At 49.9% G+C, this 20746-nt stretch overlaps 1 protein-coding gene across 1 annotated transcript in view; it reads left to right on the top strand.

The window, feature by feature from the left end:
• The first annotated feature begins 2474 nt into the window (after nt 1-2474).
• The window catches only part of NEXN (nexilin F-actin binding protein), a 64872-nt gene continuing 46600 nt past the window's right edge, over nt 2475-20746 (top strand). The window contains exon 1 of the mRNA XM_076074827.1: nt 2475-2813. The gene's annotated coding sequence lies outside the window, so the exon portion shown is untranslated. The remainder of the gene's footprint in view (nt 2814-20746) is intronic.

Raw genomic sequence — 20746 nt, 5'->3', positions numbered from 1 at the left:
GAATGTCACCGAGTCCCAAGGCTCGCGTTCAAGACACGTCCTGCCGTCCGTTGGAAAAATTGTTGCAAAATCATTTTTTTCCTCTCCTTTTGTTAAAAAAAAATATCGTCGAGCGAGCGAGCGAGCGTCGTCGGTTCGATTTTTTTTTTCATTTCGCGTGTTCAGTTGCGACGGCAAGTTCGGGCTCGGGGACAGAGGGAGGGCGAGGGGGAATTGCGGAGTTGCCCCTGGCACAGTCGCGTGCACGAGATGGGCCAGGGACCCGCTTGCTCTACTACCACCACCACCCAGCGAGTCCGGACTATCGCAGCGCGCGGTTGCGATCTTCCCGTGATCCGTCAACCCCTCGAGACGACACGCCTCGATGTTACGATACCACGACCGTATTTCTCCACATTCGAGAGACGCCCTTTTTTCCCCGCTCCGTGTTGTGAAGCAAACGTTTGGGGGAGGGGGTGCGTCTTATAATCCGACCAGATTTGTGCAACTTTTATCGCCAGCCCGGGACACGCGTCTTTCGTTGTGGTCTTCCTGTCCGGGGCGTCTCCGTGATCCGGAGAATGCGGGCGGGGGCGGGGGGGTCACTTCGTGTCTGTTCGTTGTCGCAACTCGTTTCGCCGGCTCTGCCTGCGTCGAAGACAACGTCGCTGTCCGCGCGAGGCGTCTCGAGGTGCCTCGAGGCGACGTTCAGCGGGGAAGAACGCGCTCGATCGGAAGCCGGTATGTCGCGTCGCTCGCCGTTTCAACGCGGGCATCGGTTGTGGAACACGTGGCCCGCGGGCTCTGCAATCGACCCCGTGACTTCGTTTCACGCGGCCGAAATCTTGCCCGCGTGTGGCCACGACCGTTCATCAGACGCGAGCCGAGATCCGATATATATTTTTTCCATTGTTGCTTCGAATTAATTAATCGTGATCTGTAGCCCTCCGCCCCAAGGTTTCTCAAACTCCAGTTTTTCGCGGCCCCAGTATGATCCGCTTACCACGTTTGTTTTTTTAAATTAAAAAAAAGGTCTCCGTTCAGATGTAAATTGAGTTGTTACGCGCTACACGCGCCGATGTTTGTTAAACTCGTCCCACGGCCAGAGAGCCGATTCAAATTGGAGAACGCGTGTGTGTGCATGTGTGTACGTGTGTGTCCCTAGTGACGTAACGCCTATTCAAATCATTATCCTCTCAACCTTTGGGTCGGCATTCTTCGTGGCACGTGGGACGTGTTCAACAATCATCAGGCATGCGCAGCACTAATTCAAAACATCGCAATTCCAAATCGTCCCTCCCTGCTCCCCCACGGTGAGACGTGTTTAACAATCATCAGGCAAGTGCGGCGTGCATCATGAAACGACTTAACTCGCATTTGAAAGCGAGAGGGATCGGTCAACTTTCGGAGACGGGTACTGGTTTTGGGTCTCGGGGTCTAGCTGGAGTGCTGGTGATACACCCTTGCTTGTAGTCTGTATGGGATACTTGAGCTAGCACATAATACAGTACACGGTGTAAATAATAACGATGATGATGATGCTGATGATTATTCCTGTTACACTTATTACCATCACCTGTATACCTCAACATGTAAACAACCTCTCCCTCTCTCTGGCTCCATAGGTACGCGTTGGAGCTTTCGGAGAGAGAGAGAGAGGAGATAAAATAAATATTCCCTGTACATTTATATGTATATGTATTATGAATATGTATTTATATAAACACGGTATTTTGCAATAAAAAACATTGTAATAAAACTTGCGGTTTTTGCTTGGATTAGTTCGTTGTCCTGCCGATTATCGCGGGTGGCTGCGTAATTTTTTTCGGAGAGTTTACAAAATGTTCAATTGTCATCAAAGGATTATGGATGGACGATGACCAATAATACTGCAGTAGTAGTAATACTAATAATAACAGGGCTGATAGCCAGAGAGGCAAGCAGTTTGAAGAGGCGAGTTTTCAAGACAGACTTAAACATATCTGGCGAACTCTGGATCTCGTCTTATGAGCAAAAGCCCCGCGCATTCCACGGCTGCACTGGCAAAAACTCCGACCAGCCCTGCAGGGACAGAGAGGAGCCTTGAACCCTCGGAGTGCTGAGATATATAGGCGATCCGAAGACCTCACGTATGGAGAATTGGTTCCCGTTAAATATCGCGGGGTTGCAGTACTTAATATCGGTGTGGCTAGGTGGAGTGTTGAATCGCATGGCTGTGAGAGGTGGCGGCCTTCATCTCCAGCAGTGGATTTATCTTGGCTGCTGCTGATGATGATGGTGACGGTGGTGATAACGTGCGGTTTCAGAAACACGTACATCTAAAATGGAGATGCGATTCCAAAAGAAAAAATGCATCAACTGACACGTCCAGCTGGTAGGAATCGATTAATCGTGTTACTGGAGAATCTAATTATCCGAGCTATCATCGCCCGGCTCTAGCTGCCGGAGTAGTTTAGCTGTCGGGCACAACTTTGGCCTGTGTGGTTGGGTGGGTGGGTGAGTAGGTGGATAACAACATCATAATCCAAATAACGTGAATTTCGGTCTCTCTCCGACGCACATTACAAGCGTCGCGTATTTTTAAATTGCTCTGTCCAACGCGCGGCTGGAATTGTTACAATCGGCGAGGCATTCTAGAATAAATAATGCCGCGGCTATTGTGATCATTGGGAAGATAATTTCGTGGAAAATTTCAATAAAAATTAATTCACACGGGGACCACGCCTGGCCCTGCTCGTTCGACCTAACAAGCCGGACGGGTTTGGGCCACACGGTTGGATTCCGTGTTCGCCGCTCGCTCTTCTGCACAAGTTTAACGGCGCTGGAGATACGATGTGAGTTTGGATGTGTGTGGTGTGTGCGCTCAATGCATCATTATCATCATCGGTTATCATCTGTCCATTGTTGGATGAAGGCCTCACCAAGCCTTCGCCATCTCTCTCTCGCGCTCTTTCTCGTTCATAGGGTCTCTCATAGTAATTCTAGATTTGAAGCTTTCGTGACTGCAAGGATCCATACTCTTTGGTTCTATTCGGTAAAGTCACGTAGGTAAAAAATAAAGCAACAAAAGGGACCAGACTCTCTTCGAGACAGTCTGGTCCCTTCACCTGATGAAGGCCGCTTGTGTTGTGGCCGAAACGTCGTGAATTTTGTTGTTTTATTTTTTACCTACGTGACTTTACCGAATAGAACCAAAGAGTATCTCTCATAGTAACTCTATCCGCCTGTAATCTGCTTGCGACACACGAGCCCAAGTCCTCTCCAGTCTAAAGCTAAACTCAACAATATGTTTTTTTTTATTTTACTAGGTCAGGGACCAATGAGTTGTGTAGCTCTTTTTTTCAGAAGCGTCATGGCCACAAATGATAGCCGAACAAAGTTGACTTATCACGTGGAAATGTCTAGCAGCCAAATACTCCAAACGCACGTTGATTCTAAATTTGGAGGGGAAAACCGGAGGACCTGGGGTCCAGTTTCCCATGGAAGTCCAGTTTACCATGGAAGTCCAGTTTATTGTAGACAGGGATCGACAACCTGCGTCTCCGGAACCGAATGCGGACTGTGGTGTAGGCTAATCAGTTTCAAAGACGATGCGTGTCTATACAGGGTGTTTAAAAGAGATGGATCCAATTTCAAAGTAGTATATTTCACGATGGCAAAATGTTACAATTACACGAAAAGTTACAAACGGTTTAATGAGTTATCCAGTTTTACTGAACATTTTATAAATGCTCTATGTGCCCTCCACCTGCTGTAAGGACAACATCGAGACGATAGTTGAATTCTTCCCACACGCCTCTCAAAGTGTCTTCTTTCACTGAAGTCACCGCTGCTGTGATTCTGTTTTTGAGGTCTTCCAGATTAGTCGCTAATGGTGGCACAAAAACACCACGGGTCTTTGACGTATCCCCACAAGAAAAAGTCGCAAGGTGTGATGAAACGCACGCTGCACCGCAATTACGGATTCAGTCTTGCTGAACTGCAGAACGCAACACGCCCCTTGTGTTGCGGGGTCACCGTCTAGAGAATGACTGAGGCTAGGGGCTGTTTGTGCGCTGGGAGAGGCATCTCCCGGTAATCATTTGAAACTCTATGCCCCGCCCTTTCAAGTGGTAAGAGTTTCATTCATGGGCGGTTCGTGGTTGCAGAGATGTAGCGATTTCAAATCGGGTCAATTGTCTTCAAACACCCTGTACTATGAGAGCATGTTTTGTTTGCATGCTCACCGCAAGTACTGAGTGTGGTTAATTGCAATCCTTGATTGCTTGCAAAAAGGTTTCTATTTGGTGTTTGAACGTCTCAGCAGCCTCCTGTTTTATTGGCAGTGAAGGGTACACACCGAATATTATTATTTATCGCACAAGACGTTATTTATTGAGGACCCACCGGCTCGCATTCACCAGGTGGCATTGCGGATCTTTAATATTTTTTGTTGGTTTTTATTGAACTCCAATAACTTTAGTTTAACACGCTGGTTTTTGAGATCAATATTATCCATAATAGAGTGGGTTTTTTTCGGGTTAGATCGCGTAAATGTGTATTTAGATCCGCTACCGCCGGACACAGCCATATTAGTAAGGGTTGTCACGTAAACAAAACGTGCCAATTCGTTACTAGTTCAGCACACCGGTGTGTTAAGAGAGTAAACCCACAACATTTTACAATTCGAGTACAGGGACTCCTCTACTTACGAACGAGTTAGGTTCCAGAGGTTCGTTCGTAAGTCGATTTGTTCACATTACTCTATCGATTCCAAACATGTTGTACGGCGTGTACACTAAACACGGGGGAATGGCTTTACAAGTTGTATAATCTCCTGTAGATGTAGATGTCACTGGTTCTTCATGTTCTGTAGCTGTAGATGCCACGAGTTCTTCACGTTCTGTAGATGTAGATGCCACCACTGCCATCTATTGCGCGGCGGTTGAACTTACTACTCTCGGTCCAAAGAGGCAACTGGACATACGGACATGTTTGTTCGTATCTCTTGAAAGTTCACAAGTCGAATGTTAGTAAGTAGAGTCCATGTGCAACGTTTCGCGGGAAATTACAACGGACTCGCACAGTCTCTCTCTCTTTTTGTTGTTGTTCAAGTTACTCTATTTAGTGATGCTGTTACTGCTGCTGCCGTTGTTGGCAGTGGTACACAAGCACAGTTACACTAAAATATGCGACGTTCTGGGCAATGGGCTCAATTGGTGTATATGCCATGAAGAAAAGGCCATGAGCCTGGGACGTCTCCCGATTACACGTGTTCATTTTAATGCCACACATTGTTAATGACGAGTGTGTGGGTTTTATTCACAGTCCAGGTAGTCCTCTATTTACGACGGAGATGCGTTACGACGACCCCATCATAAGTCGAAAATATCGTAAGTCGAAAATGGCCCTAGCCTACCCAGGAGTCTTAAAGAATGGTGGTAATTTTTCAAAACAGAGCAATATACAGTACCGTGCTGTATAAACTATATACTGTATGTATTTATTAATTACAATACTGTATTGCACAGTAAAATTTTAAGTACAAAAAACAAGGTAAATTCTTAGCCTACCATGAACTCCAATTTAATAGAAAGTTTTTATCAGGAAACAATCCTATCTGCTATAAAAACTTTTAACATGCATTGAACGTATGTATCGTATCGTGGAAATCCTAAAATGAAATCGCTAAAGCTATGTATCATACATACATTGAACGTATCGTAACATATTCTTGGTTCTTTCGGTTAAGTCACGTTGAAGGGAAACAATAAAATAATAAAATATATATAAAACAATATTGTTTCCCTTCAACGTGACTTTACCGAAAGAACCAAGAATATGAATCACTGCAGTCACGAAAGCTTTAAATCAAAATTGTATCGTAACATATCATATTGTACTGTACTCACCAAGATTCTGTCCGTCGTCTGCATAATTGAACGATGTTAGGTTGTTGATGGCTACATTAACCTAGTTGTCAGAAGAGGAGGATGGCGATGATAAAGATACAGTATCTTGTACGCTGCTGCGTTTGCCAGCTGCGCGAAATTAAAAATATTTTACAATTTTGTCATATCGCTATCGCCATCGTAAGATGAAATATCGTAAGTCGGGGACCATTGTAAGTCGGGGACTACCTGTGTATTATTTTATGCATAGTTTGTGGCCACAAGGTGGCAATATACGTGCGTCAAATTGTAACTCGTGAACATTTGTGTGTGGCTTTGCATTATTGGATCGATTAACGCGTGCATAAGTTGTCTTTGGGACCGTACCGAGCCAACTGTGCTAATCGGAGGTGCATTATTGAGCCTGTAGGCAGTGTTGAGTCTATGGGCAGTGTTCAGTCTATGGTGTAGTGCTGAGTCTATGGGCAGTGTTGAGTCTATGGGCACTGTTAGTCTATGGGCACTGTTAGTCTATGGGCAGTGTTGAGTCTATGGGCAGTGTTGGTCTATGGGCAGTGTTGAGTCTATGGGCAGTGTTGAGCCTTGTAGGCAGTGTTGGTCTATGGACAGTGTTGAGTCTATGGCCACTGTTAGTCTATGGGCAGTGTTGGTCTATGGGCAGTGTTGAGTCTATGAGCAGTGTTGAGTCTATGGGCAGTGTTGAGTCTATGGGCAGTGTTGAGTCTATGAGCAGTGTTGAGTCTATGGGCAGTGTTGAGTCTATGGGCACTGTTAGTCTATGGGCAGTGTTGGTATATGGGCAGTGTTGAGTCTATGGGCAGTGTTGAGTCTATGGGCAGTGTTGAGTCTATGAGCAGTGTTGAGTCTATGGGTAGTGTTGAGTCTATGGGCAGTGATGGTCTATGGGCAGTGTTGAGTCTATGAGCAGTACTGAGTCTATGGGCAGTGATGAGTCTATGGGCAGTGTTGAGTCTATGAGCAGTGTTGAGTCTATGGGCAGTGTTCAGTCTATGGTGTAGTGCTGAGTCTATGGGCAGTGTTGAGTCTATGGGCACTGTTAGTCTATGGGCACTGTTAGTCTATGGGCAGTGTTGAGTCTATGGGCAGTGTTGGTCTATGGGCAGTGTTGAGTCTATGGGCAGTGTTGAGCCTTGTAGGCAGTGTTGGTCTATGGACAGTGTTGAGTCTATGGGCACTGTTAGTCTATGGGCAGTGTTGGTCTATGGGCAGTGTTGAGTCTATGAGCAGTGTTGAGTCTATGGGCAGTGTTGAGTCTATGGGCAGTGTTGAGTCTATGAGCAGTGTTGAGTCTATGGGCAGTGTTGAGTCTATGGGCACTGTTAGTCTATGGGCAGTGTTGGTATATGGGCAGTGTTGAGTCTATGGGCAGTGTTGAGTCTATGGGCAGTGTTGAGTCTATGAGCAGTGTTGAGTCTATGGGTAGTGTTGAGTCTATGGGCAGTGATGGTCTATGGGCAGTGTTGAGTCTATGAGCAGTACTGAGTCTATGGGCAGTGATGAGTCTATGGGCAGTGTTGAGTCTATGAGCAGTGTTGAGTCTATGGGCAGTGTTGAGTCTATGAGCAGTGTTGAGTCTATGGGCAGTGTTGAGTCTATGGGCAGTGCTGAGTCTATGGGCAGTGTTGAGTCTATGGGCAGTGTTGAGTCTATGGGCAGTGTTGAGTCTATGAGCAGTGTTGAGTCTATGAGCAGTGTTGAGTCTATGAGCAGTGTTGAGTCTATGAGCAGTGTTGAGTCTATGGGCAGTGTTGAGTCTATGGGCAGTGTTGAGTCTATGGGCAGTGTTGAGTCTATGGGCAGTGTTGAGTCTATGAGCAGTGCTGAGTCTATGGGTACTGTTAGTCTATGGGCAGTGCTGAGTCTATGGGCAGTGTTGAGTCTATGGGCACTGTTAGTCTATGGGCAGTGTTGAGTCTATGAGCAGTGCTGAGTCTATGGGCAGTGATGAGTCTATGGGCAGTGATGAGTCTATGGGCAGTGATGAGTCTATGAGCAGTGTTGAGTCTATGGGCAGTGTTGAGTCTATGGGCAGTGTTGAGTCTATGGGCAGTGTTGAGTCTATGGGCAGTGTTGAGTCTATGGGCAGTGTTGAGTCTATGGGCAGTGCTGAGTCTATGGGCAGTGTTGAGTCTATGAGCAGTGCTGAGTCTATGGGCAGTGTTGAGTCTATGGGCAGTGTTGAGTCTATGGGCAGTGTTGAGTCTATGAGCAGTGCTGAGTCTATGGGCAGTGTTGAGTCTATGAGCAGTGTTGAGTTTATGGGCAGTGTTGAGTCTATGGGCAGTGTTGAGTCTATGGGCAGTGTTGAGTCTATGAGCAGTGCAGAGTCTATGGGTACTGTTAGTCTATGGGCAGTGCTGAGTCTATGGGCAGTGTTGAGTCTATGGGCACTGTTAGTCTATGAGCAGTGCTGAGTCTATGGGCACTGTTAGTTTATGGGCAGTTTTGAGTCTATGGGCAGTGTTGAGTCTATGAGCAGTGCTGAGTATATGGGCACTGTTAGTCTATGGGCAGTGCTGAGTCTATGGGCACTGTTAGTTTATGGCCAGTGTTGAGTCTACGGGCAGTGTTGAGTCTATGGGCAGTGCTGAGTCTATGGGCAGTGTTGAGTCTATGGGCAGTGTTGAGTCTATGGGCAGTGTTGAGTCTATGGGCAGTGTTGAGTCTATGGGCAGTGTTGAGTCTATGGGCAGTGTTGAGTCTATGGGCAGTGTTGAGTCTATGGGCAGTGTTGAGTCTATGGGCAGTGTTGAGTCTATGGGCAGTGTTGAGTCTATGGGCAGTGCTGAGTCTATGGGCAGTGTTGAGTCTATGGGCAGTGTTGAGTCTATGGGCAGTGCTGAGTCTATGGGCAGTGTTGAGTCTATGGGCAGTGCTGAGTCTATGGGCAGTGTTGAGTCTATGGGCAGTGCTGAGTCTATGGGCAGTGTTGGACGGCCGCAGAAGCGCGTCTAGAAAGCGCCGCGCGATGCAGTTGACCGTCTTTATTCGATGGCTAGCCACAAAAGCCGCTGCGAGGATGACCGGAGTTTGCGTGATGGTGGTTTCTGCTCCTTGACGAGATCAGCGAGGTGTACTACTTGTGTGTGGTTTGTGTGTAATGAGCGGGCAATGAGTAGTTTTCCAGTGTAATTTTTTTTCTAATTGGGCAGCATTTGGAACCCTGACACCGGCACACGCAGGCGCCTGCTCTTGTGCCTGACGTCACGCGATCTTGAGCGTCCACTATAAAAGAAGACGTGGGGGGTGCTCAGGTATCATTAACGGTTGTTCAACATACGCAGTATTAATCAGGGCGGCCACTGGGTTTGAACTGCGAACCTCTGCGACAATCGGCAAAGTCGCTACCGCTGGGCCACATCACCCCCCCCTCCTCCTCGGCATCCCCTCCCCCCTCGGCACCCCCTTTTTAACAAGAATCACTGCCGATTTCATCTGTATTTCTTTTTTTACATTTCCCCTAATATGTTTAACACTTTTATTTTCCTACATGGCCACTGGCAACACTTTTCCCTTTTTGACTATAAATAAGGGTCATTGCCCGAAACGTCGTCTACTACAGTAATAGTCTTCATGTGAAGCACACACTGTTATGTGGCGAAAGTGTTGTGGGTTATTGTTATTTTAGTGGGGGGTTTTTTTTCCCCGCTTATACGACTCTGCCCTCTGGTGGGCAGGCGTGGAGTTGCAAAATATAAGCTCCGGGTCAGCCACTTTCCAAACACACCGTGGGTTCTCACTCTGCAATGACAAAAAAACAAGGTCACGGTGCTGCTGGTGGTGGTGGTGGTAATATAAGAGTGCACGTAGCCTGGCACAAGCGACATAGTGACCTCGCCGCTACTTAGTGGCGAATGGCGACTGTTGTTGTTATTGTTGTTGATGTAAGACACCGTCGCGCAGGGCCACTGGCGGCCCTTGACTATGCGGGGGTTACCCTCACCGACAACACACAAACAGTGAAAACACCACCCCCATCGTCATCGTCATCATCGTGCTGCTGTCAAACCCCCAATGGTTTCAAATGCGTGGCGGCCCTCGCACACCGATGATGTCTTATCGGCGAAAGTGCCCACACCCTCCCCCTCCAACCCTCTGAAAATTATTCAAGAACACTGATAATAGACCTCCGATTGGCACAGTTGGCTGTGTACGGTGCGAAAGAAGTCCAACGTACATTTAGGGCCATTGTCATATCTCGGAAGCTAAGCGTGATTGAGCCTGGGTCGACCCACTCACCGACCCACTCACCCACTCAGTCACTTTCTCACCCATTCACACTCACCGACCCACTCACCGACCCACTCGCCCACTCACTCAGTCACTCTCGCACCCATTCACACTCACCGACCCACTCACCGACCCACTCACCGACCCACTCACCGACCCACTCACTCAGTCACTCAGTCACTCTCTCACCCATTCGCACTCGCCGACCCACTCACCCATTCACAGTCACCGACCCACTGACCGACACACTCACCGACCCACTCACCGACCCACTCGCCCACTCACTCAGTCACTTTCTCACCCATTCACGCTCACTGACCCCCTCACCCATTCACATTCACCGACCCACTCACCGACCCACTCGCCCACTCGCTCAACCACTCACCGACCCACTCGCCCACCCACTCGCTCAGTCACTCTCTCACCCATTCACACTCGCCGACCCACTCACCCATTCACACTCGCCCATTGACCCACCCACTCACCACACCGCAGTTCACGCCACTTTTCTTTCTGCATCTTCCTACTTTGCAATTCCCTCCTTCCCACCATCGTCTCGTTTCCCACCCCCTTAGAACCTTTTGCTCATTCTTGTCATCTATTATCGCTTATCTTTTATAGTCTTGAAGATTCCTGTTTGTTACTGGCTTATTTGTGGGGTCTGTGCCCGGCAAAACGCAATATATGTTTAAAAAAATAAAGATCTTAGTGGTGGCTACTCAGTGCCTTCGGCGTGGCCATTATGAACCCCCCCCCCCCCCTAGAGCCACCCAGTTGGGCCCGCTCAATTGTGTGGTGCCAATCAAGACTCAAAAAAACCCAAACCCCCCCCCCTTCCCCCCCCCCCTTCCAGCAACGCGGACATTCCCCTGTAGCCCCACGACAGATGCTCGGTCTGGCCCGGGGCTGCCGTAGATTTCTATTTTCAGGCGCAGTTGCCGCGTGTCCGCATTTAGACGGCGGGTGGTGGGTTCTTTTGGCAAAGTGGCAACAGCAAGTGGTACGGCAACGGCGGTGGCGGCGGCGGCGGCGACGACGAGGAGGACGGCGTTGTGAAATGATAAAGCGACATTTCGGGATGATTTATGGGCCACCCCTTCGCTTTGTCGACTTGTAACGCACGCTCGCACTTGCACGCACGCACTCGCACGCACTCACTCGCACGCACTCACTCGCGCGTCGATCCCGTCGCTCGCAAACACCCCCCGGGGTGGATCGGCGTTGTGCCAGGGCCTAATGCGCGAGGGGTCAGCGACTTTTAAAAGTTCAACGTCGCACCGCCAAAGTGATTTTCCAATTCGACTGAGCGCTTGAGAGGCTACGGCGCGCCACTCTCATGGACGATTAAGGGTTATGTTTGGAGTTAGGACTGCGTTCAGGTTAAAGGGTCAGCGTAACGGTTCGAGCTAGGCGCAGTTATCGGTTTAGATATAGGGCCACGTTAAAATAACCGTGAGAACTCGGGGCCAATTCCTCAACAGACTCCATCCAGAACCGAGTCTCTAATTACACTTCACTTGCACGTTCATCGCCAATGAACGTTAATTGTCACAGAGAGGGCTCGTACGTCCGTGTAATTCTCTATTGCTGTGCTCAGACAGTGCCTGCCTGTCTCGGCTTCACCGAGAAGTGGGGCCCAGATGTCCTCAGGAAGGGATGTGCGACGACCCAAATTCATCACCGTCTGGGGCGGCGAGCTTCGAGAAGTTGCTTGGTGGCCTGGTGGAGGGGAGTGGAGTGGGGGGGGGGGGGGTTAGGGCACCACGGTGGCTAGGAGATGTTAACTACCTCGCCTGGTATACAGGAGGTCGTGAGTTCGATCCCAACCCTGACGCCTGCTGCATATTTGGAGTTTGCGTGTCTCTTTCTTTCTCCCAATGGCCGCGTGGATTTTTCTCCGGGTCCTCCGGTTTTTCCCTCCACATTTAGAATCAACGTCACGCGTTTAGAGTATTTGTCTGCTATACATCTCCACGTGATAAGCCACTTTGTTGAGCTATCATTTGTGGCCAGGTCGTTTCTGAATAAGAACTATGTAGCTGGGTGGGCCTTACCTGGTAAAATAAAAAAAAATAGTTACTTTAGGGTTAGCACCTCTGAGGGATCCTTGATTCCAATTCCGGGTCTCAGCCGGCCTAACCGTAATTAAACCGGGTTCTCCAGTGCGCCGAGTCCGAATCGGAATCAAAATATTTATTACAACTGGAGGAATCCGACGAGCTAAGTAGCTCTTTTTTTTTACACAGATGTCCAGTGGAATCGATGGTCTTCGCCCTCAGCCCGGTCACCAATGACGACTCAGGTCGGTGTCGCCAATCTCTTGAGTCCGCCCGTCCACCTCCTGAATTCTCCGTCTGTCAAGAATAAAACATCAAAGCGGAGCCGATTTCGTCGATACACATTTGGTAAATCGGCAAAAAAATTGTTTTTTTCCCAATCGACCGCCCTGTTCTTGTGGTCGATTACTCGGGCCCCAAAAGTCGGCCCCCTCAGCGAAGCCTGGAAACCCCCCCCACCCCCCGCCCATTGTGACGTGGAGTATGATGGCGATGATGTCACTTCAAAAGATCCCCTGTAAAGCCTTAAGAGACTGTAGGGGCAAGTGCTGTTAGCGAGCATGCACCTATGAGGGCCGCCACGTCACACCAGACTATGCCCGACCGCCTTTGTCTCCCCGGTGGCGATGTTTTTACACACCTCACCAGAAAACTAATTTAAGGCTGAGTCGACCTAGGCGCGAGGGCCCAGGACCGCTTCGGATAACTCGAGTGTCTCGCACCTCCTCTCTTCTCGTTAACTCGTTCCAATTGCACTGCTGATGCCTAGCCAAGTGGGACCCCCCCCCCCCCCCAGTGGCAGCTGTCCCTACGCGGCACAAGGTGTACGCAGCACGGGGCCGACAAGCAGCGCATGCAGCCACCTCCGCCCGGCTTACAGCCTGGAGCGAGTCGGCTGAGAATGTGTCGGTTCGCTCCCTTTTGGTGGTGGTGGTGTGAATGTTTCTCAGACTCGAGAAAAGTTTTGCGCCCATTTATCCGAGGCGGGGTGGGTGCGGGGGAGAATGTGACGCGCTGTGCACTTTGCGCCGCGAGTTATCCGTTGTCGAGCGATCCGGCTCGGCGCTCGGGGGGGGGGCTCGAGTCGTGAAGGCGTCGCGGGTTCTAATCCTGGCGAGGGTTCAACTGACGCTCGTCGTCCTTGATCACGATCACCGTTACGGGGTCTATAAACTGGGTACTGGGTATCAGTGACGTGCGGTGAGGTCAATGGCTGGGGAGGCAATGGCTAGTGTCAGAGCCAGATTCACACACTGAGGGGGGCGTGGCCTCATTGAGGGGGCGTGGCCTCATTGAAGGGGGCGTGGCCTCATTGAGGGAGGCGTGGTCTCATTGAGGGGGCGTGGCCTCATTGAGGGGGGGCGTGTTAGACACGTCCCCCCTCAGTGAGGCAGATGTGATAGCTGCCTCGCCTGCTGCTTCTTCATTGCAGTTTCATGACGAGACCAGCAAGCCTAAATATCTTTATACACACACGTGAAATAAGTTACCTGGAGTATGGAAGGCGAGGACATGAAATGAAGGGGTCTACAAACATTACATTGGTGACACACTGAGATAGTAACAGGCACGCGCTTATGGCCCGCGCTCCATTCAGTTTCTGAGGGGTTGCGCAATCAGAGGGGAGGCTGAGGTCGTCGCTGCCTCACCTCTCGTCTCTTCATGTATTTGCAGCGGAGCTCCGCAAATTTGGCGATTTTGACTCTAAAAATGATTGGAATCGTACAGAAATGACATTTATAACACAGATCAGTGGAAAAATCTTAATGTTTATTTTATTAGATTATTCTTTTTTTTTACTTTTCGTAACAGCTATTTCCATTTGAGTATGGCAGGTGAGGCTCTGCCTCCCCTGCCTCCTCTGACCGCACGTCCCTGCTGTGTACTGCTTTGTGGAGCATCGGATTTTGATCGTTTAGGAAATGTCCTCTTGTCGTATCGTAAAAAAATTCTGTCACCTTCTCCCGGCCAGCCAGGACATGGCATCTTGATGTCCAGTGCTGGTTGACGAGTGTACCAGTGTCTGAAGAAGAACGCATTTTCCGCAGTGTGTATCACCTTGTTGTGACGTACGGAGAGTGACAGAGAAATGGAACGATCCGATGCTGATGATGACAACGATGATGATAACGATGATGATGATGATGACAACGACGATGCTGACAACGACGATGATGATGATAATGATGCTCTTCTTTGGTTCTTTCGATGAAGGCCGCTTGTGTTGTGGCCGAAACGTCGTGAGAATATTATTGTGTTATTTTATTTTATCAATTTATTATTTTATTCTCATTCTACGTGACTTTACCGAAAGAACCAAAGAAGATGAATCCTTGCAGTCACGAAAGCTTCAAATCGAGATAATGATGATGACAACGATGACGATTATGATGATGACGACGATGCTGACAACGACGATGCTGACAATGACGATGCTGATGATAATGATGATGATGACGACGATGATGATGATAATAATGATGATGATGACGACGATGATGATGATGACGACGACGATGATGATGAAGGAAGAAGCAATCCAGGCGGCGGAGTGGCTTTTGAGGTCAGAGCGCCGAGCCAGCACTGGAATCGCATCCAGGTTGTAGCCACTGCCCGTGATGAAACCGGGTTCTCAAGTCTACTGAGTTGATGCAGAACAAACCCATCATATTGAATTCATGTTCGGTAGATTACAGCTCTGATGGTGATCATATCAGTTTGAATTTCATGCAACGAGCATTACTCTGTGTCACAGGGTGGGCGAGAGAGAGCTGCCTTCTACACTCAGTATGTGGACCGGCGGTCACTTGAAAGGATCTCAGATGTAGCTCTGTTGTATCCACTTTCGCGGGCCATTCTCGAACACTTGGGGTTGCGCTGCTGCGCCATAGATGCAATAGACGCAAATGACATCAGGCCTGCAGCACAACGGGGATGACATTTGGGGGCAATTTTGTGCAAATATTTTTATTAGGATCATATTGCGGCAGCGCTGTTTGGTTGGAGTGGCTGTGTGAGGTGCATTGTGGGTGCAGGAGAAGGGGTGGTGGAGGGGGCAGTGGCAGGGAGGAGAGAGATGTGGTGGGGGGGGGGGGGGTGCGTGGCGGATGGGGCGAACATTAATCAGAGTTCTTTCAAAGCAGAAATCGAAGCCAAAACGGAAATGAGCGAAGGATCGTAATGTTCACGACTTCACGGTACCGTGGCTCCTTGCAGCGAGTCTCGAGCACAAACGCAGCCTCGTGCATCCATCATCCTTGTCGGCAGCCATCGCGTGTCTGCGGTCGGATCAAGGTCCTCGCCAAAGGGAGAACACGCAAACTCCAAATGTGCAGCAGACGTCTGGATCGGGATCGGGATCGAACTCGCGAACTCCTGCATTCCAGGCGAGGTAGTTGAGATCTCTCCCGTATACCAGGCAAGGTAGTTAAGATCTTCCTGTCTCTCGGTGCAATGCCAGTCACGCACCTCCGCTTTTGCTGTACTGCTCTCGGATGTTAGCTTCGCTCTTGGGATTGTGACCCAGTGATCGCGTGGGGGAAGCTTCCATCCAGCCATGCATAGATCATGACCGCCGACGCTGATGATTGATCGCAACGATGGAATACGGATAATAATAATAATAATGCTAACTGCGGTGAATTGAATGCAACACAGTGACCGCTTGCAACTTGTGCTGATCCGCCCCATACTGGACATCGGTCAAAAAGAGATTAGTAGCTCGTCGAATTCCTCCAGTCTAAATAAAGACTGTGATGATGCATAATGAGATGAAGTCATCCACGTACAACCAATTGGTGCCGCTCTGTAGGGAAGTCAACAGTGGTTGTCCTACGACTCGACTCAACCCCGCCGTGGGAATGCGGAATTTTCTAACACTGGGTCAGGGACCGTAAACAGGAAATGAGCAATCTCTCAATGCTCGGTTGAGCCAGAAAATCACCGAGGCCGGGCGGTCGTGGCTACGCCGCACGTGGCTGTCTGTGATCCAGCTCTGTCGAGGCAGCAGCGGCGAGGGGTCGGGAGTTGGGGGTTGGTGGATCACCGCACGACTGCTGCTGCCGCCGCTCGTCGAGCCGTCGTGGAATTCCTCTCCCGCAGTCGCCCCCGCATCTGCGTGGCGCCGCGATGGGGGGGGGGTGCGGAATTTGGGTGATGTCAGCAGGAGGCATTGCGGGTAGGGGAGAGGACTATCGAAGTTAGGGAACGCGCAAGCGGATTTTTTTTTTGGGGGGGTGGGGGGGGGGTGGTCAGGGAGGCGATGGGCGGTGGCGAACGTTGGGGGGCCGTGAGGCTTCGAAGGTTTGCGAGGGTGTCTGGAGTAAAAAAATAATAATTTTGATTTAACAAAAAAATCGCCGAATTCCAGTACGTAATAGTTTCCGTAGATTTAACAGGGTGCGTGAAAAGTTACCGACCGGGCGCGTATGAATTATTTGTCCTGCTTGGCTTTGGAATTTGCCTACGAAAAAAACACGTGCGCGCGCGTGCACACACTTCTCACACACTAAGACGAAGATACACGCACACAGAGACAAAGATCCCCCGTGCAGGCTGTAACAGACTGTTGGGGCAAGGGCTGTTAGCGAGCAGTAGCACCTAACGAAGGCCGTTACGGCACACGAGCGGGTGGGTGGCCAAGCTTCACGCCCGGCCGAGTCGACCACGGGGAGGCCCAGAACCGGTTCATATAATCGTCACTGTTATTGGCCGTGAGCGGAAATCGAACTCGGGTCGCCGAGTTCGTAGTGCAGCACGCTCACCGCTACACTACCGCTCGCCCACACGCACAGACACACGCCGCAGAAGTGATGTTGTTATCGAAGGCAACGGAGAGAGCTGGGGATAGTGAGCGTCGCCCCCCCCCAATCCCCGCTGCAGTTTCTCTTTCCCCACTTCTCACGGCGGTTGCGCTCAACACACTGACGGCGGTGGCTCAGCGCGAGATGCGCACGCACGCACGCACGTTGAACTTCTTTTGCACCGTACGTAGCCAGCCAAACGTGCTAATCGGAGGTGCGCAGGGAACGAGCCGACGGGCGGCGAGCGATGGTGCGAATGCGCCAGCCTTGGCTCTTCACCTCGAGGAAGGTCACGGGGGTGTGGGGGTTGTCGCCGATGCTCCATCTCGCTTTGTTGGCGTTGTTGTCGGCCGAAAGAAATTGATCGGGAGCCGCGGCTGCCGTAACAAGAGGAAGATCTCAAGCCAGCGCCCGGCTTGAGATCTTTCCCTTGTTACACAGTTGACAAATCGTCTTTCAATCAATGAGTCCCCTCCTAGTATAATGATAGTTTAAAAATATATACAATTTTCATTGTAGCAGGTAAGGCCCACTGAGCTATATAGCTCTTCTTCAGAAGCGACCTGGCTATGACAAATGATAACTCAACAAAGTGGCTTATCAGCATGTGCAAATGTATAGCAGCTACATACTCTAAACGCACGTTGATTGTAAATTTGGAGGGAAAACCGGAGAACCCCGGAGAAAAATCCACGTGACCTCGGGGAGAGAGAAAGAGAGACGCAAACTTCAAATGTACGGCAGGCGTCAGGGCCGGAATGGAACCCACGACCTCCTGTATACCAGGCGAAGAAGTTAACATCTCCTAGCCACCGTGATGATGATGATGATGAGAGAGAGACACAAACTTCAAATATACAGCAGGCGTAAGGGTCGGGATGGAACCCACGACCTCCTGTATACCAGGCGAGGGAGTTAACATCTCCTAGCCACCGTGTTGATGATGATGAGAGAGAGAGAGACACACACTTCAAATATACAGCAGGCGTCAGGGTTGGGATCGAACCCACGACCTCCTGTATACCAGGCGAGGTAGTTAACATCTTGCTGCCGCGGCACCCTGATATGAATTCAGCCATCCACTAACGAGTGTCTCAACCGAGCAGTCAAACTGAGCCAACTGCTCGCAATCTGAAGGTTGCAAGTTCAAATCCCAGTCGGAGGGGTGGGGGGGTTGACTCGGCCCATCATCCCTCTAGGGTCGATAAAATAGTACCAATTTGTGGGGAAGTCAACAGTGAATAGACTCGCCCACCCCACTCCCGCCATATGACTGTGGAATTTCCACCACTGTCTCGTTTGATCAGGGGGGAATCACTCGGACTTGACATTCCAAGAATCCATAAACGAGAAAATCCCCACCAAAAAAAAATCCACTTCCCTGGAGGAGGAAACGAGCCGAGAGACGGTTTGGACGTGGCTCTGCGCCAAGACGGTTTGGACGTGGCTCTGCGCCAAGAAGGTTTACGAGGAACGGCGTTCCGGGGAACCGGCGTTCTGGCGGACCGAACCCGGCTGCGATGGAGTCGCCGGACGCGACTGGAGCGCCCCGCCACAGCTGCTCCGTGTTAGCCGCTATCCCCCGCCACCTCCGCCGACCGAAATCCCCGGCGGCGTGGAGCTTGGGTCCCCGGCCGCAGGAGTCGATGACGGATCGGAGGAAATCGCCGTCTGTGACGGGAGTCACGTGATTGCCCGGGGGGTGGGGGGAGGTGCCTGGGAGGACTGGTGGCCACTTTTCCTAACATATCCCAATTCCCCCCCAAAAATTATATACGCTCTATATTTTATTTAGTGTTAGTTATTTCAACAAAATGTGTAATTTGTCAATGTCCCCCCCCCCCCGCTATTCCATGCGTGCGAATAGCGGAGATATCTGTTCGGACCAATCGCGGAGCAGCAGGGTACCACTCCGCGTGCCGGAGAGCGGCCTGCGAAAGTGAATATAATTATTATCTCTGTAATATTCACTTTCGAAGGCCGCTGCGGAAATGAATTTCTGAGACCCATGCCAGTTGTTATCCACAGTTGGGCGGCGGCACTTTCAAACTTACTTCACTGCAGAAGTGATTGTGCCGTGGAATTAAAACCAAAAATCTATTTTCATATTCACAGAGCTGGAATTTTACGAACGTAATGGGTGTGTTTTTTTTGCGAAGTCATCATCGTGACCGGGCCGAGACCTTCAACTCTCTACACTTGAGAATTCACTACCCATGCAGTACTCGACTTACGAACAACTTAAAACTGCTTTTAAATTTTACCAGGTAGGGCCCACACTGAGCTATACTCTACAGCTCTTTTTCAGAAGTGACCTGGCCACAAATGATAGTCCAATGAAGTGGCTTATATGGACATTTATATCAGTAGCCAAATACTCTAAACGCGTGATGTTGATTCCAAATGTGGAGGGAAAACCCGGAGGACCTGGAGAAAAATCCGCACGACCACGGGGAGAGAGTGAGAGACACGCAAACTCCAAATATACGGCAGGCGTTAGGGTCGTGATCGAATCTACACCCCGCTGTATAGCCGGTGAAGTAGTTAATATCTCCTAGCCACCACGGCACCCTTACGAACACCCGACTTACCAACCAATGGGTCTCAGGAACTAATTATGTTCACAAATCGAGGACTGATCGTACTGTCATTCTTGGCTCTGAAATCCAGATTTGAAGGAGATGGCGATAAAAATCGGATAAACTTTCTGTAGAGGTGTTTTTTGGGTTATTTCCATATATATAAAAGGCAAAGTTGTGATTGTGTGTCTGTTCAAAATGTTTAGCATACTTCCCGACATGCAACAAACTTGAAATGTGCCATGGGGAGGGGAGCTCAATAATGCATATATATTTTTTGCACGGCAAGTGAGCTGTGACGTCAAATCTGTCATGTGACCCGTGTGCGGAAGCATAACGGAGTGTGCCTGCTGATTGCGGGTAAAGTGCCATACAAATGTGTTGCAGGTCTAAGGCGTTCTTCGCGCAGCATTGCTTTATTATTTCAGTCGTTTGCTGCCGTACGCACCCTGAAAGTTGGTGTGACTGCAGCAAGCACGTGTATGTGTACCTATGGACGCACGCGTGTGTGTGTGTGTGTGGTGGGAGCGGTAGTGTAGTGGTTAGCGCCCTGTGTGTGTCTGTGTGTGTGTGGTGGGAGCGGTAGTGTAGTGGTTAGCGCGTTGCGCTGCGCTACGAACCCGGCGACCCGAGTTCGATTTCCGCTCACGGCCAACACCGGTGGCGATTGTTTTAACCGGTCCTGGGCCTCCCCTAGGTTGACTCAGCCTCAAACGCGTAACTGGTGTGGTGTGTGAACATCGCCACTGGGGAGACAAATGCAGCCGGGCGTGGTGAATCCAAGTCCCGGGCGAAGCCGGGTAGGAAAGCTAGTATATCATGTAAATATAAATGTGTCGTTAAACCCGCCACCACCTGACACAGCCAATTAGTAAGGTTTGTCACGTAAACAAAACATGCCAGTTCGTTACAAGTTCAGCACACCGGTTGCGTGTTGGAGAGTAGACCCACAACATTTACTATTCAAGTACCGTGACGTTTCACCGGTAATTACAACAACAACAACCAGCATCATCAGGTGGACAGCCAGAGTTGGTGAGACTTCCTCCTCCTGTTTCGGTCTTAAAATGTTCTCCCTTTGTGACCCCGCACAAGTGGCAGCAACTATGAGTCTGGCCCGATTCCTGTTGATGGGGTGGAACCACAGGACTGTTATAGATTGGACGGGGTTGGGGGTGGTGGCCCTC

Source organism: Petromyzon marinus, chromosome 50 (genome assembly GCF_048934315.1).
Source record: "Petromyzon marinus isolate PM22_M1 ecotype Great Lakes invasive population chromosome 50, UKy_Petmar_22M1.pri1.0, whole genome shotgun sequence".
In the NCBI taxonomy this organism is placed as follows: domain Eukaryota; kingdom Metazoa; phylum Chordata; class Hyperoartia; order Petromyzontiformes; family Petromyzontidae; genus Petromyzon; species Petromyzon marinus.
Note: the sequence above shows the minus strand (reverse complement) of the source record. Positions and strands in the feature narration are given on the sequence as shown.